Below are 16,981 nucleotides of genomic sequence, written 5' to 3' on the forward strand. Positions count from 1 at the left end.
CTTTTCTGTCATCAGAGTGCTACCCGATGGGTAGTGAATATTGTTTTCGCCAATCCCCACCAGGACAGCACAACAGGAGGTTGCCTCCCAATCCTAATTAGGGATAGGAAACACAAAGAGGTTAAATATCCCCTCCTCACCATCCATCTTCAGGAGCGCGATGCCGGAGAACACTGGATGACACAGGGATGCGTCATGCACATGAAGGAGGACCAAGACCAGTGGCACCCCTCGGACCAGACTACCCGCAGCTGAGTATAATAAAGTTATTTTTCTTCTCTTGCAGGTCTGGTTGGGGCAGATACACAGCATTATACAATGCTGTATATCAGCCCTGAAAGGCGGTGGCCGTATCTCACATCGGCCAATCCTGGTGACAGGTTCCCTTTAAATCCTTTATCAATTGTAGTACCACCTACGTGGTTTACATGGCCATTTGCAAAACAAATACTACGTTGGCTGTACATCTCGCATGTTAAAGAGAAGAATCGCAGAACATATCGCCGGATCTTCACCTGATTCAATACAGCTCAACCTCTACTCCTCAGGCTGATCCAGATCCTTTCTAGACACGCATCACGGTAATGTTTCCCCTTTGAAAGTTGTCGCCATTGAACATAATAAACGGCCCCGGAGAGGCAGGGACTGGCATAAAGCTTTGTATTCGAGACAAGCCTATTGGATCCTTCAATTAAATGCACGTATACCTATGGGCATAAACAAATGTTACTATATCATGTTCTATTACAAATGTTATGTATTTTCTATATGATTTACCAAACTGGTTCTAAACTATTTGTATAATTATGTATACTTATATAATTTTTTGTTTTTTGGGGTCTGTAATTGGTTTCATCCACATTTGTGAAGAATGTCACGTGTTGACCTCATGATTAGATGAACCAATCGTGCTCTATGCATATACAGTGGGGGAAATAAGGATTTGATACACTGCTGATTTTGCAAGTTTTCCCACCTACAAAGAATGGAGACATCTGTCATTTTTATCGTAAGTGCACTTCAACTGTGAGAGACAGAATCTAAAAATAAAAATCACATTGTATGATTTTTAAATAATTAAATTGCATTTTATTGCATTAAATAACTATTTGATCACCTACCACCCAGCAAGAATTCTAGCTTGTGGTTTTTTTTTGGTTTTTTTTTTAACCCTGCTGTTCTGTTTAGATTTCACATACACTTGTACTGTTCCCAAATAAAGTAAACAAAAATTAAAAAAAAAAAAAAATTCCCACAGAGAGTACCCCCCTAATGACGAAAAGTCAGGGAGCCTCAAGTCTCAGAATCACACCCTGAATTTTTATAACATTATAGAATTTCAAAAACGGTCATTTTTGACCTAACAGAACAGCAGGGTTAAGAAGCCCTCCTACTCTGCACTCATTACCTGTATTAATTGCACTTGTTTGAACTCATGACTGCTACAAAAGACACACAATCGCACTCCAACCTCTCCACTATGGCCAAGACCAAATAGCTGTCTAAAGACCCGAAACGTGCGTAGGGGTGGCAGGTCGGGGGTTCTATTTACATCTCATTATGTGAGTATTGGCTTAATCTGCACTTGGTCACTTTAGTTTTTGCATAGCGGATTTCTTCCCGCCACAATTGTCACTTTAATTGATATTGGGCATAGCTTCTAGTAAATCTTCCACCTCACATGAGGATAAATCCTAATAGTATGGAGATTTGGATTGGTGGCTAGATTATTTCAATGCCTTTTGTCCACACTGCAGCCTCTGATTTCAGTGTGCTGCCATATATTTAACTCTTGGTGCACTTTCTAGGGCCTGACCTGCAATTGTCATCTATCTATATCAGTGTTTCTCAACTCCAGTCCTCAAGACCCACCAACAGGTCATGTTTTCAGGATTTCCTTAGTATTGCCCAGGTGATGGAATTAATGCTTGAGCAGTTAATGAAATTATCACCTGTGCAATACTAAGGAAATCCTGAAAACATGACCTGTTGGGGGGTCTTGAGGACTGGAGTTGAGAAACACTGATCTATATAATTGTCTAAGGGGTACTTCTGTCTCTTTGTCTGTCTGTCGCGGAAATCCCGTGACACTGATTGGCCGCGACCAATCAGCGACAGGCTTAGTCCGGCTGCGAATTGGCCCCTCCCTACTCTCCTCAAGTCAGTGCCCCCTCCAGTCAGCGCCAGTGTGTCGCCCCATCCCGTACCAACTTTTTACTATTGATGCTGCCTATACACATTAATAGTAAAAAGATATAATGTTAAAAATAATAAAATAAAAAATTGTGCTGTTCTCACCTTCCGCCGTCCACCAATGCGCGTGATGTTGCCGCCAGCTTCCGTTCCCTGTGATACACCGCTAAGTCATCTGGGTAATTTCGCAATGCATTACTGGGAACGGAAGCTGGCGGTAGCATCGCGTGCATCAGGACAGCTTCGGTGGACGCCGGAGGGTGAGTATATAACATTTTAATTTTTTTTTTTAAAGGGATATGGTGCCCACACTGCTATATACTGCGTGGGCTGTGTTATATACTGCGTGGGCTGTGTTATATACTGCATGGCTGCTATATACTACGTGGGCTGTGTTATACACTGCGTGGGCTGTTATATACTGCGTGGCTGCTATATACTATGTGGGCTGTGTTATATACTACGTGGCTGTGTTACATACTACGTGGTTGTGTTATATACTACGTGGCTGTGTTATACACTGCGTGGGCTGTGCTATATATTACGTGGGCTGTTATATACTATGTGGGCTGTGTTTATATACTGCGTGGGCTGTGTTATATACTACGTGGCTGTGCAATATACTACGTGGCCTGTGTTATCTACGTGGGCTGTGCAATATACTACGTGGCCTGTTATCTACTACGTGGGCTGTGTTATAGTCTGCGTGGGCTGTTATAGTCTGCGTGGGTTGTGTTATACACTGCGTGGGCTGTTATACACTGCGTGGGCTGTGTTATACACTGCGTGGGCTGTTATATACTACGTGGCTGCTATATACTACGTTCCTGTGCTATATACTACATAGTATATAGCACAGCCCACGTATCTGTGTTACGTGGGCTGTGCTATATACTATGTGGCTGCTATACACTACGTGGCTGTCTGTGTTATATACTATGTGGCTGTGTTATATACTACGTGCCTGTGCTATATACTACGGTCTGTCTGTGTTACGTGGGTTGTGTTATATACTATGTGACTGCTATATACTATGTGGCTGTGCTATATACTAGGTGGCTGTCTGTGTTATATACTAGGTGGCTGTCTGTGTTATATACTACGTGGCTCTGTTATATACTACGTGGCTCTGTTATATACTACGTGGCTCTGTTATATACTACATGGCTGTTATATACTACGTGGCTGTTCTATATACTACGTGCCTGTGCTATATACTACGTGGCTGTCTGTTATATACTACGTGGCCTGTGTTATATACTACGTGGCTGTGCTAGGCCCCACATACATACATATATATTCTAGAATACCCGATGCTTTAGAATCGGGCCACCATCTAGTTATTTTTAACTCTAGTTATATTATGTATTAAGTGTGTGCTTTATGTGAATCGCATTGATCTATCTCATTTAATTTGGAAATGAATGTGGTCCTGCATTTAGTAGTGCTACTCTGTTTTAACCTATTTTGGATATTTGTTTCAATAAAAATTGTTAATCATGGTTAAAATACTCTTTTTCCTTTCTTTGCTTTAATATGCTCAGTCTGGTTTGTGTTCTAGCTGTCTAAAGACACCTGTGACAAAATTGTAGACCTGCACAAGGCTGGGATGGGCTACAGGACAACAGTCAAGCAGCTTGGTGAGAAGGCAACAACTGTTAGCACAGTTATTAGAAAATGGAAGAAACGCAAGATGACCGTCTATCTCATTGTGTGGCTTTATGAAAGATCTCGCCTTGTGGTGTAAGGATTCTGAGAAAGGTCAGGAATCGGCTCATAACTACACGGGAGGACCTGGTCAATTACCTAAAGAGAGCTGGGACCTCAGTCTCAAATTAACATTAGTAACGCAATACGCCGTCATGGATTAAAATCCTGCAGGGCAGGCAAGGTCACCCTGCTCACTGCAGCCCATGTCCAGAAGTTTGCCAATGACCATCTGGCTGATCCAGAGGAGGCATTGGAGATGGTCATGTGGTCAGATGAAACCAGAATAGAACTTTTGGTATCAACTCCACTCACTGTGTTTTGAGGAAGAAGGATGAGTACAACCCCCAAGAACAGCATCCAAACTGTGAAGCATGGTGGGGGAAACATCATGCTTTGGTGATGATTTTCTGCAAAAGTGACAGGATGACTGCATCCTGTTGAAGGGAGGATGGATGGGGTTATGTATCGCAACATTTTGGCCAACAACTTCCTTCCCTCAGTACAAAAATTGAAGTTTGGTTTTGGCTGAGTCTTCCAGTATGACAATGACCTGAAACACAAGCAGAGCAACTAAGCAGTGGCTCCGTAAGAAGCATTTCAAGGTCCCGGAGTGGCCTAGCCAGTCTCCAGACCTAAACACAATAGAATATCTTGGGAGGGAGCTGAAACTCAATGTTGCCCAGCAACCACCCTGAAAACTGTAAGATTTAGAGGAGTGGGCCAAAATCCCTGCAATAATAATTATTTTTAAAATGAAGAAATAAACAAAAAAAATTTTACTTCAAATTCCTGCTTGATTTTCTTTGTATCTTTTTCTATGGACTGTGTGCTCCACCTTCCGTGCAGGAGCAGATGAGGTTGCAGATCCTCAGGTGAGCTGACCACTTGCCTGTTTAAATATTAAGTTCTGTTTTTCTATTGTATCAAATACTTATTTCATGCAATAAAATGCAACTTACTTTTTTAAAAATCATACAATGTGATTTTCTGCTTTTTATTTTTAGATTCTGTCTCACAGTTGAAGTGTACCTACGATAAAAATTACAGACCTCTCCATTCTTTGTAGGTGGGAAAACTTGCAACATCGGCAGTGTATGAAATACTTATTCCCCCCCCCCTGTATATTTATCCTTTTCCTTGTCTCTTCATACCTATTGTTAAGGACATGTCCATCCGAAACGTGTAAGGTTTTTCCCCTCCTTCCTTCCCATTTTTGCCCTCTATTTTCTTACTTAGCGATATGATGTCCTTTTTATCATATTAATAAAGATTTTTCATTTCTATTAATTTTTTGATGCTGGAATTTTTCTGATTATTTTTCGTGACTTCTACATTGGGAAAGCTGGCCCAGTTTTTTCCATTCATCAACATATGGATTTTGTATTTGCGCTGGCTATGATGATGAGCTGATAATCTTTTTCTTTGTATTCTCATCCACGCTTAAGATGTTTAATTCCTTCCAGTTGGGCTTTCTGATTCCCCTTCCTATGCGCAGTTCACACATTGCATCACTACCCAAGCAGGACAGGGCACATCTGATGGTACTAACTATTGTCCCATTTCATTGTTTAATGCACTTTTGATGATCTCCAGGAAAGTGTTGACAAGTAGGCTGAGTGTTCACCCCGGGATTTAGTATATAAAGAATAAGTGGGATTTGTGATGCAGAGACATGGCAGGAGACAATACCCGCCACATTATTGACTTAATAGAAGCTGTGAATAGACTAAGGGTACCGTCACACAGTGCAATTTTGATCGCTACAACGGCACGATTCGTGACGTTCCAGCGATGCATTTACAATATCGCTGTGTCTGACACGCTACTGCGATCCGGATCCCCGCTGAGAATCGTACGTCGTAGCAGATCGTTTGAAACTTTCTTTCGTCGTCTAGTGTCCCGCTGTGGCGGCATGATTGCATTGTGTGACACAGGTTGTATACGATGTGCGCACAGTAACCAACGGCTTCTACATCGCAAATACGTCATGAAATTATTGCTCCAGCGCCGTGTATTGCAACGTGTGACCGCAGTATACGACGCTGGAGCGATACTTATACGACGCTGCAACGTCACGAATCGTGCCGTCGTAGCGATGAAAATGGCACTGTGTGACGGTACCCTTAGTCCTGGGACTTCCTCCGGACCCTTGAGGAAAAGGCGTTCAGTTGCCGAGGTTGGCCCTTCATATTTGCAACTCTTTACTTTTCAGTTTAGGGTTAGTTTTTCCTCCAGGCCATATGGGCCCTTTATTCATCTGAATGCCGTAGTTAAAATACCTCATGCTTTCTGTCCGAGAGGTTTTTATCCACAATGGCACAAAGCAGAGCTTCCCTCCCCTTCTGCTTGTGCTTTGCATAGAGCCATTTGCATCTCAATGAGAAATAACCTTGATATGTAAGAAATGTTTGCACAAGTGTAAAGTCTCCCTCTTCCTGATAGATATACTGTTGACTCTTCACAACTCACAATTCTCCCTTCCAAATTTACACTCTACCCTGGATGAATACAGCGTATTTTCTGTTTACAAGGTGACCCTACGCAAAACCTTGGCCACTGCTTTAAAAGCACCCACCTACTCAATACTCTTCTCGAATCATAGAGTTACACCTGGATGGACCTTTACCGATGACACTGTATACCAAACTAACTTCATTCCATTGTTTCAAAGATCAGGAATCTGTTGGCCAAATGGACCGCTTTGACTTTCTTTTTTTAGGAGGGTTGTCCTAGTGAAAATGTCCATATTACCAAAATACATAGCTTTTAGAATCTTTACTAGTGATGATGAGCAAACGTGCTGGGATAAGGTGTTATCATGCTCGGATGCTAACCTTGTGTCTTAGGCGTTCTCGAATAATATGTACGAGTCCCCGCGGACTCGAATCCATATCTTTGTTTCAGAAATCCTTCTTTCAGTTTCAGAAAATCATTTATCAAGTTTTTATGCTAATGAGCTGCAAATGCAGAGGGCTTGGCCCTACTGCCCTTGCAGCTCTCAGGCCTCTCCACCTGCCTGCCACTGGCCTCCGATCACTGAGTGAAGGGTCACTCTTGTCTGAGTGACCTGCCTCCTCCTGTACCCTAGATCTTGTTGAAGTGCCATCATTTCCTGATGTGGTGCTTGGGTGGGAAAATGCTGATGATGTGCGAGTCATTGGGAGACAAGTCAGGAGACACTGCAGGCCATGGTAGCACTTTTAGGCCATGCAGGCAGCTCACAGTAGGATGAGCAACATACGGCCTGGTGTTGAAAAGTGGCTCCTGGGACACTTGAGAAATGGCCGGATCACTGGTTTCACGATCATGTGATTTTCAGAATCCCACAAGTTTTCCTTCTTGATCTTGCAATTTCAATATTTAAGAGTGTAAATCAACAACTAATATATCAAGTGGTTTTTACAAATTTAATAGAAAACACCACTTTTGACCAGTACAGTCTCAGAAAACGCAACTCCTTCATGTCAAGCATCTTTTTAGTACTTAGTAGAGCACCTTTGGCTATAATGACCTGCTGCAAACATGATGCAGAGCCGGACACCAACATCTGAGGAATCCTAGCCCATTGACTTCTGATAAAAGTCTGCAGAATCCTGACAGCGTGCACACTGCACACACACATAAAATGACTGCACACTTGTAAGAAAACCACACCCCTCTTTAAAAGAGATCATTGCTTAGCACAAACTAGGAACATTATACAAAAAGTCTCTGATTCACAAATATTCTTCAGTTTATATACACATAAATATGATGAATATTGTGCTATATACTCCAAAAATCTTCTACACTTCTAAAAACGCCAGATGGTGCTATAACACAACTGTGCAGCATCCAATTGCTCATACTTTTTATGTATCTATAGAAAAAAAAGTGTCCACATGATGCCAATGTCACTTCTATTTTGAGTATCTCATTAATGACATCGTTGCTGATGGCACAGTGGAATTACAATGCAGCCTTAGTACAGACAAGACGCTACTGCATTAGCTTGTCCATTCTCCATCCCATCAGATGAGCTGTTCGATCTCTGACTAATATGCCAGGTCTAACCTGAAGGTAAATTAAAAGTGAGTTATCGATTAGAATAAATAGATCACTTTGTGTAATGTTACTACAGTACTGTGCAATTCGGGTGGCCACCACAAGAGGGAGCACTCTGCACATGGATTCACATGGATCCTGATGTGCTGAGGGGCTCTTCATGAGAAAGATGGGACTGTAACGCTGTAGCTGTAAATACGGATAAATAAACCGTAAGAAATGGTCTTGTGAATGCCATTTGCCAATGATAACATGTCCTTAAAATGCACTTGGCTTTTTTCTACTGATTTCAAGGTTTATTTTTCCAGTTATTAAAAACCAGTAATTCATATAATAAAATATACCTTTTATGAAATAATAAAAAATACACCAAAAAGGAGTGTTCCCCACCAAAAGCACAAAAAATAAAAATAAAGATTTTTGGTACTCAGTAAAATTTCTCTTCTCCCTCTCTCACAAATAGTGATGAGCGAATATACTCGTTACTCGCGATTTCTCGAGCACGCTCGGGTGTCCTCCGAGTATTTTTTAGTGCTCGGAGATTTAGTTTTTCTTGCCACAGCTGAATGATTTACATCTGTTAGCCAGCATAAGTACATGTGGGGATTCCCTAGCAACCAGGCAACCCGCACATGTACTTATGCTGGCTAACAGATGTAAATCATTCAGCTGCGGCGATGAAAACTAAATCTCCGAGCACTAAAAAATACTCGGAGGACACCCGAGCATGCTCGAGAAATCTCGAGTAACGAGTATATTCGCTCATCACTACTCACACCCCTAAACAGTTATTCAATACCTTCAATTCTCTCCTCCGTCCCCCAGCACCTCCTCCCTCCCCACTTATCTCAGCTGAAGACTTTGCCTCATTTTTCAAGCAGAAGATTGAGAACATCAGAGACAGTTTTAGTTGACAACCCCCAGAGCCCTTCCTCCCGACTTCCCAGCCCTCCACCTCTAAAACCAACTTCTCCACCATTACAGAAGATCGACTCTCCCCTCTACTCTCAAGATCGCATCTCACCACCTGTGCACTTGACCCGATCCCATCCCACTTCATCGCAAACCTCACCACAGTCTTCATCCCAACCCTAACCCATCTCTTCAACCTATCACTAACAACTGGTGTTTTCCCCTCAAGCTTCAAACATGCCTCAATCACACCTATCCTCAAAAAGCCCTCTCTTGACACATCCTCTGTAGCTAGCTATTGCCCTATATCACTTCTCCCTTATGCCTGAAAACTACTGGAACAACATGTCTACCTTGAACTGTCCTCTCATCTCTCTTCTTGCTCCCTCTTTGACCGCTTACAATCTGGCTTCCGGTCACACCACTCCACTGAAACTGCCCTAACTAAGGTCACCAACGACCTCTTAACTGCCAAGAGCAAGCAACGCTACTCTATCCTCCTCGACCTGTCGGCTGCCTTTGACACAGTGGACCATTCCCTATTACTACAGACCCTCTCATCCCTTGGCATCACAGACTTGGCCCTATCCTGGATCTCGTCATACCTAACAGACCGGACATTCAGCATCTCCCACTCACACACCACCTCCTCACCTCGCCCCCTATCTGTCGGAGTCCCGCAAGGTTCAGTCCTAGGGCCTCTGCTCTTCTCCATTTACACTTTTGGCCTGGGACAGCTCATAGAATCTCATGGCTTTCAGTATCACCTCTATGCTGATGACACACAGATCTACATCTCTGGACCAGATATCACCTCCCTACTAACCAGAATCCCTCAATGTCTGTCCACTATTTCATCCTTCTTCTCCGCTAAATTTCTAAAACTTAACATGGAGAAAACAGAATTCATCGTCTTTCCCCCATCTCACATGACCTCCCAACAAACCTATCCATTACAGTAAATGGCTGCCCCCTCTCCCCAGTCCCACAAGCTCGCTGCCTCGGGGTAATCCTTGACACTGATCTCTCCTTCAGACCACCTATCCAAGCCCTTTCCAATTCCTGCCGCCTTCAATTCAAAAATATTTCACGGATCTGTACATTCCTAAACCAAAAATCTGCAAAAACCCTAGTCCATGCCCTCATCATCTCTCGCCTCAACTACTGCAACCTCCTGTTCTGTGGCCTCCCCTCTAACACTCTCGCACCCCTCCAATCTATTCTAAACTCTGCTGCCCGACTAATCCACCTGTCCCCCCGCTATTCCCCAGCCTCTCCCCTCTGTCAATCCCTTCACTGGCTCCCCATTACCCAGAGACTCCAGTACAAAACCCTAACCGTGACGTACAAAGCCATCCACAACCTGTCTCCTCCATACATCTGTGACCTCGTCTCCTGGTACTTACCTGCACGCAACCTCCGATCCTCACAAGATCTCCTTCTCTACTCCCCTCTTATCTCCTCTTCCCACAATCGTATACAAGATTTCTCCCGCGCATCACCCCTACTCTGGAACTCTCTACCCCAACATATCAGACTCTCGCCTACCATCGAAACCTTCAAAAAGAACCTGAAGACCAACCTCTTCCGACAAGCCTACAATCTGCAGTAACCACCGATCAACCAAACTGCTGCATGACCAGCTCTATCCTCACCTACTGTATCCTCACCCATCCCTTGTAGATTGTGAGCCCTTGCGGGCAGGGTCCTCTCTCCTCATGTACCAGTCGTGACTTGTATTGATTAAGATTATTGTACTTGTTTTTATTATGTATACCCCTCCTCACATGTAAAGCGCCATGGAATAAATGGCGCTATAATAATAAAAAATAATAATAATTAGGGAACACAGAAACCATTGGATAGTCTGCTGCCATCTGGCGGCAGACACGATTATTACTTCCTAAATTAAAATTGGCTTCTCTTCAGCAGACTATACCTCACCTGCTGGCAACAGGCTTCCTCGGTTTAGTTAAAAAGTAGTAAGAGAAGTCAAAAGAATTAATGTATGAAAGAAAGAATCAAATTACAGCCAGAGAGACGAAAAAATGCACAACCGATCGAGCAACAAATGGTGGGCGCTGTATCCCCAATGAAGACTACAAGAAAGATTTTACGGTGAGTATCACAAATATTTATTTCTCGGTTGATTCATTGGGGGACACAAGCCATGAGTCATCCAAAAGCTGTCCCAGGGGTGAGAAAAAATTAACTTATACTCTTACCATGTAAGTTTTCCATTCTGGCTGAAGTTGATGTTTGGCCGCTACCGCCTGCGGTATCTTCCTGCCCAGATACGCAAAGGTGTGGACTCTGTAGAACTTGTGCATTGATGACCAATTCGCTGCCTTACAAAGTTGCAGAACTGATGACGAACCGCCCATGAAGCTCTTACCGTCCATGTAGAGTGAGCCTAAGGCCGGGATCACACATGCGAGAAACACGGCCGAGTCTCGCATGTTAATACCCGGCACTCAGGAACGGAGCGTGCGGCCGCATAGCAATACATGGAGCCGCATGCTCCGCTTCTGAGTGCCGGGTGCAGTGCTGGGTATTAACATGTGAGACTCAGCCATGTTTCTCGCATGTGTGATCCCCACCTAACCCTGAATGGAGGAGTACTGGTCCTTGCTTTGTACGCCTCAATAATGGCTGTTCTGATCCAGCGGGCGATTGTAGCCTTCGAGGTGGCTAAGCCTCTTCGAAAGCCATCTGGTATGACAAATAATGAGAAACGGTTAACACCTAACCCGGCCCCTAAAGGCCTGAAATACAGGTCCACTAGTCAGACCTCTGATGCCTCCAAATGACACTACAAAAACCTGAGGAGGCCTATTGCCAGCAGGCGAGGCGCAGTCTGCTGGGGAGGAGCACATTTTCATTTAGGATGTAACAATAGTGACAGGAGACTATCCTATGGATTTAGTGTCCCAAGAAAATCTAATTCGTCGCTATATGATATAAGTGGAACGTTAGTACCGTGATTCAGATGCCAGGTATTTGCTTCTTCCTTTCACTAACCACCTAACTACAACTATCCCTTTCTAGATAACAGGCAGCCATATACTGAAATGTACACTTATTATATCCTATTCTATGTACCCTATGTTTCCTATGCATTTCTTCCTTAGATGATTTCAGATTCCCCAGGGCAGACAGAGATTGGCGCCCAGCTAAGGAAAAAGGGCGCACCTAGATAACTGTTCACTCAGTTATAATGGAGCACTCCAGATGGGATACCTGTGTGCTCAACATTAGGTAGGATTCACTAACTCAGTGACTTTTCAAGTACATAATGTACCACAATGGCGCCATTCTGCATCCAGAACTATTCTGGTGGCAGAAGCTAAACCTGAAGGAGAGAAGAGACCTTACTGGTTCTCCACAAATCTCCTCTACAGCCACCGAGGGAAGCTCTCCTGCTAGTGCAGGTTTACCTCCAAGCAATCACCAGTGCTCCTGAAATGGGGCAAAGTAGGGTAGAAGACTCTAAGGGTCTCCATTGGGATGTCTGTTTAAGGAAATGGGGTCCTGTGTCTTGTTTGGAGCTGGTGGGACATTTTCCCAGTACTGCTCCTCTTTAACAGGACAGAGAAACTCCTTTCTCAAAAATAGTGGGCATCCGAGACAACAGATAGTCATCAGGTGTCCTATCCAAGGATCAGGTTTTTATAACGTAACATGTCTGATCTTTCTCTTCCCTTCTCGAGATATTATCTTTCTTACACATGAGATGATGGCTGAATATGTCATTTCCAGGACGTCCCCCTGACAGCACGCTGGAGGACGTCCTCCTCCTCCTTGCAGGGACAGGAAATACAACACGAGAGGTTAAAAGGTCCCACTCCACCCCCTTTCCTTCAGTGTTTTTCCTGTCCCTGCATGGAGGGACACACGAGAGCAGAGCAGCGCGGAGCAGCGCAGAAACTTACCATTCCGGAGGGCCCGGGGGATCGTGCGGCGGTGCCAATATCTTTCCCCCGCGACGGTGGCCCGAGGCAGAAACTCCCCGGTGGGGAGTCCCTCTGCCTAGAGACCAGTCGAGCGGACGAGCTCCTGGGTGAGAGCCGCTTCCTCCCGGTGGGAGGCTCTCGGCTCGGGCGCCAGGCCAGCAAGAGGCGCCACATGTCAGGAGATCCGGCAGCGGTTTGCGTTCCACGAGGTGGAACGCGGAAGTAAGTCGTACAGCACTTCCGGTGGCGTCTCGAGGTAAGGTGACGTCACATCCGGGGGGAGGCGATGCACTCGGCGTGCGTTCCACTGGGTGGAACGCGGAAGTATGCGCACATAAACCCGGAGGTACTGCAATAGCGCGCCCTGCTTTCCTCTGTATGAAGGAGGATAAGGCGCAAGATTTGTTTGTGGTGACGGCAGGACACGATACAGCGGATAGTCCGGGCCAGCCAGCATATTGAACCGCATCTGATGCCGGAGACTAAGGGTGAGCGCAGCAGAAGCTGCTATATCCTTTATTTGATTAAGAGATTACACACTTACCCTGTGTATTCCTCAACAGAAGATATGGAGGTCAGAAGTGAGGAGGCAGGGGTAAGTGCGCAGGGCGCAGAATGACGTTATTTTTGTACATACACTGAGCAATGCCTATTCTTATATTTAAGGATAAGGAGGCTACACATAATCCCCTCCCTCTGACAAAGAAGACGGGAAAAGCATCTTCAAAGTCTAAGAGGTGTTCTGTGTGTAATACGAAGCTTCCAGAGACATATAATAAAGCTCTCTGCAGCTCGTGTATCTCTAAGATCGTCAGAGAGGAACAACCTTCTTTATTGTCGGAAATGAGGAGCCTAATCCGAGAGGAGGTCGAGAACTCCCTGGCCTCAATGTCTCAAAGCGGTCGGTCCAGTCCAGGCCCGGCACGGAAGAGACCCAGAAGTGAGGCAGCGCAGGAGGATCGGTACGATTCTTCAGAAGAAGAATTGGAGTTTAGAGATTCAGATCAAGAAGAAGGAGAATTGCCTAAGGAAGAACAAGAGCAAGGAAGAAAGTATTATTTCCCAGTGGAAGACATGGAGCAGCTGGTTCAAGCGGTAAGAGAGACTATGCAGATAAAGGAAGAACCACGGCTGAAATCGAGACAAGACCAGATGTTTGGAGGTCTCACGCATCAAGAAAAGACGGTTTTCCCTGTGAGCGAACACATTCGTCGGATGATAGCCCAAGAATGGAAGGATGCGGAGCGTAGGTTGGTGATGTCGCGTGAGTTTAAAGGTCGTCTACCGTTTAACCCTGAAGAAATCAAGACTTGGGAAGAAATTCCGAAAGTAGATGTGCCCATAGCCAAGGTTACAAAGAAGACTTCCATCCCTTTTGAAGATTCCTCAAGTCTCAGGGACGCAATGGATCGGAAGGCAGATATCCTATTACGTCGAGCTTGGGAAACCTCAGCAGCTCTGATTAAGACTAACATCGCGGCTACGTCAGTAGCAAGGTCCATGTTCCTGTGGATGGAACAATTAGAAGAACATTTGATTAACAAGACTCCGCGGGCAGATATAATTGCCTCCCTGCCTATCATAAAGTCAGCTACGGCTTTCATGGCAGATACTTCGGCTGAGTCCGTTAGATTTGCAGCCAAAAATAGTTCTTTGTCAAATGCGACCCGTAGGGCTATTTGGCTTAGATCTTGGTCGGGGGATAACGCATCAAAAAATAAATTATGCGCCATTCCATTTATGGGGTCCAAAATTTTTGGTCAGGCTCTGGATGATATTTTAGAATCTGCATCAGATACTAAAAAAGGATTCCCGGAGGAAAAACCCAGGAAGTTTCAGCCTTTTCGGAAAAGGCCCTTTCCTCCTCCCCCCCCCTCCTCCCCGCAGGCAGCCTGAGTATAGAGAACAATGGAGACCCAGCAGGGGGTCCTTCAGGGGTTCCTTTACTCAAAACAGAAAAGGAAGGAGTTCCCTTTTTAGTTCAAGCTATAGACAAAGAAGGCAATGACGCCATAGGCGGGAGATTAAGTCTGTTTCTAGATTCTTGGAGTCTGATCTCAGACAACAGATATGTCCTCGGTATTATTGCAGACGGTTACAAAATAGAACTAATATCCCGCGTACCACAGAGGTGTATCGCACCAACCGTTGTAACCACAAACTCCCCTATGTACTCAGACCTGCAAAAGCTATTCAGCTCCCAGGTCATAGTTCGGGTTCCCGCTCCAGAAATAGGTTCAGGTCACTATTCGTCTCTTTTTTCAATCCCAAAATTGTCAGGAGAATCCCGAACGATAATAAATTTAAAACCTCTAAACATGTACGTAAAGTACAAAAGATTCAGGATGGAGTCTATAAAATCAACGATCCATCTGATAAACAAAGACTCGGTGATGTGCACTCTCGACCTGAAGAGTGCATATTATCAGGTTCCAATACATCCCTCTTCTCGGGACCTACTGAGGTTCTCGGTGAAATTTCCGGACCAAACCTGCCACTTCCAATTTCAATGCCTTCCCTTCGGCCTAGCATCGGCTCCAAGGATTTTCACGAAGTTGATAGCAGAAGTAGTGGCTTACCTAAGAAACCAAGGCATAACGATAATTCCATACTTAGACGATTTTCTCGTGGTGGCAAGAACAGAAGATATTCTGCTAAATCACAGAGATCGAGTCATAACGGTTTTGGAACACCTAGGATGGGTGGTAAACCGGGAAAAGTCTCATCTAAGGCCCGAATCCCGAAAAATATTTCTAGGAGTACTCCTGGACTCTACGGCCAGACAATCCTTTTTGCCAGAAGTCAAGCGGCTTTCAATGAAGAAGATGGTGCTAGAATTCCTAAAGGGTCCGGTTACAGTAAGATCCGCCATGAAAATGTTGGGGAAGATGACAGCTTGCATCCCTTGTGTCAGGTGGGCTCAGGCACACTCAAGACCACTACAGGAACAAGTTCTCAAAATATGGGACCGTCATCGTTCATCCCTGGACAAAAGGCTTCGTCTATCAATAGACGTAAGAAGATCTCTACAATGGTGGACCCGAGACTACAACCTAAAAGTAGGTGTTCCGTGGATCGCAACCCCCTGCGTGGTTATCACCACGGACGCAAGTCAGTGGGGATGGGGAGCTCACTTGGAAGGAAAGTTCTTTCAGGGAGAATGGCCAAGGAAAATCAGTCGGATGTCATCAAACTACAGAGAATTGTACGCAGTCTGGGAGGCCCTCAGAAGAAATCGTCCCCGCCTAAGAAACAGACACGTAAAAATCCTATCGGACAATGTGACAACAGTATCCTTTTTGAGACACCAAGGAGGTTCCAGACACAAGGCTCTTCAAGATCTAGCTCAAAGGATTTTTGCTTGGTCAGAAAACACGATCCTGTCAATAACAGCGGTACATCTAGAGGGATCTCAAAACATTCTGGCCGATTACCTAAGCAGAAAAAAGGTGTCTCCAACAGAATGGGAATTAAATCAAAGCATTTTTCAAATACTATGCCACCGTTGGGGAACTCCTGGCATAGACTTGTTCGCTACAAGGAAAAACTCGAAGGTGCCAAGATTTTATTCCCTCAACCCTTCAGACATCCCGGAAGCAGTCGACGCACTGAGTCAGAGGTGGGACGAACCTCTATCTTATGCGTTCCCTCCAATAGCACTTATCCCAGTAGTGCTCAGGAAGATTCAAGAGGATCAAGCAACAGTGATAACAATAGTACCATACTGGCCAAAAAGAAGCTGGTTCCCATTGTTAGGAGCCATGATGTTGGAAAACCCTATCAGACTCCCGTTATGGAAGGACATCATTTATCAGGGACCGGTGTTACACCAAGATCCAGGGAGATTACATCTATCAGCATGGATCCTGAGAGGGACATGTTAAAGGCCAGAGGTCTGTCGGACAAAGTAATTTCAACCATCCAGGCTAGTAGAAAGCCTGTTACTGCGGCCATCTATCACAAGATTTGGAAGAAGTTTTGTACAGAAAGTGGCAGGTCGGCCGGGATACCGGGAGCCTTGGATGTTCCTCGAGTTCTGAATTTTCTTCAGTCTGGCTTCGACATGGGGCTTAGGCCAAGTACTCTTAAAGTCCAGATTTCGGCGCTCAGTACTTTCCTAGATTATCCATTGGCTTCTCACCCGTGGATAATTAGATTCGTGAAGGCCA

The sequence above is a fragment of the Ranitomeya variabilis genome, chromosome 7, assembly GCF_051348905.1.
Source record: "Ranitomeya variabilis isolate aRanVar5 chromosome 7, aRanVar5.hap1, whole genome shotgun sequence".
NCBI classification, from domain to species: domain Eukaryota; kingdom Metazoa; phylum Chordata; class Amphibia; order Anura; family Dendrobatidae; genus Ranitomeya; species Ranitomeya variabilis.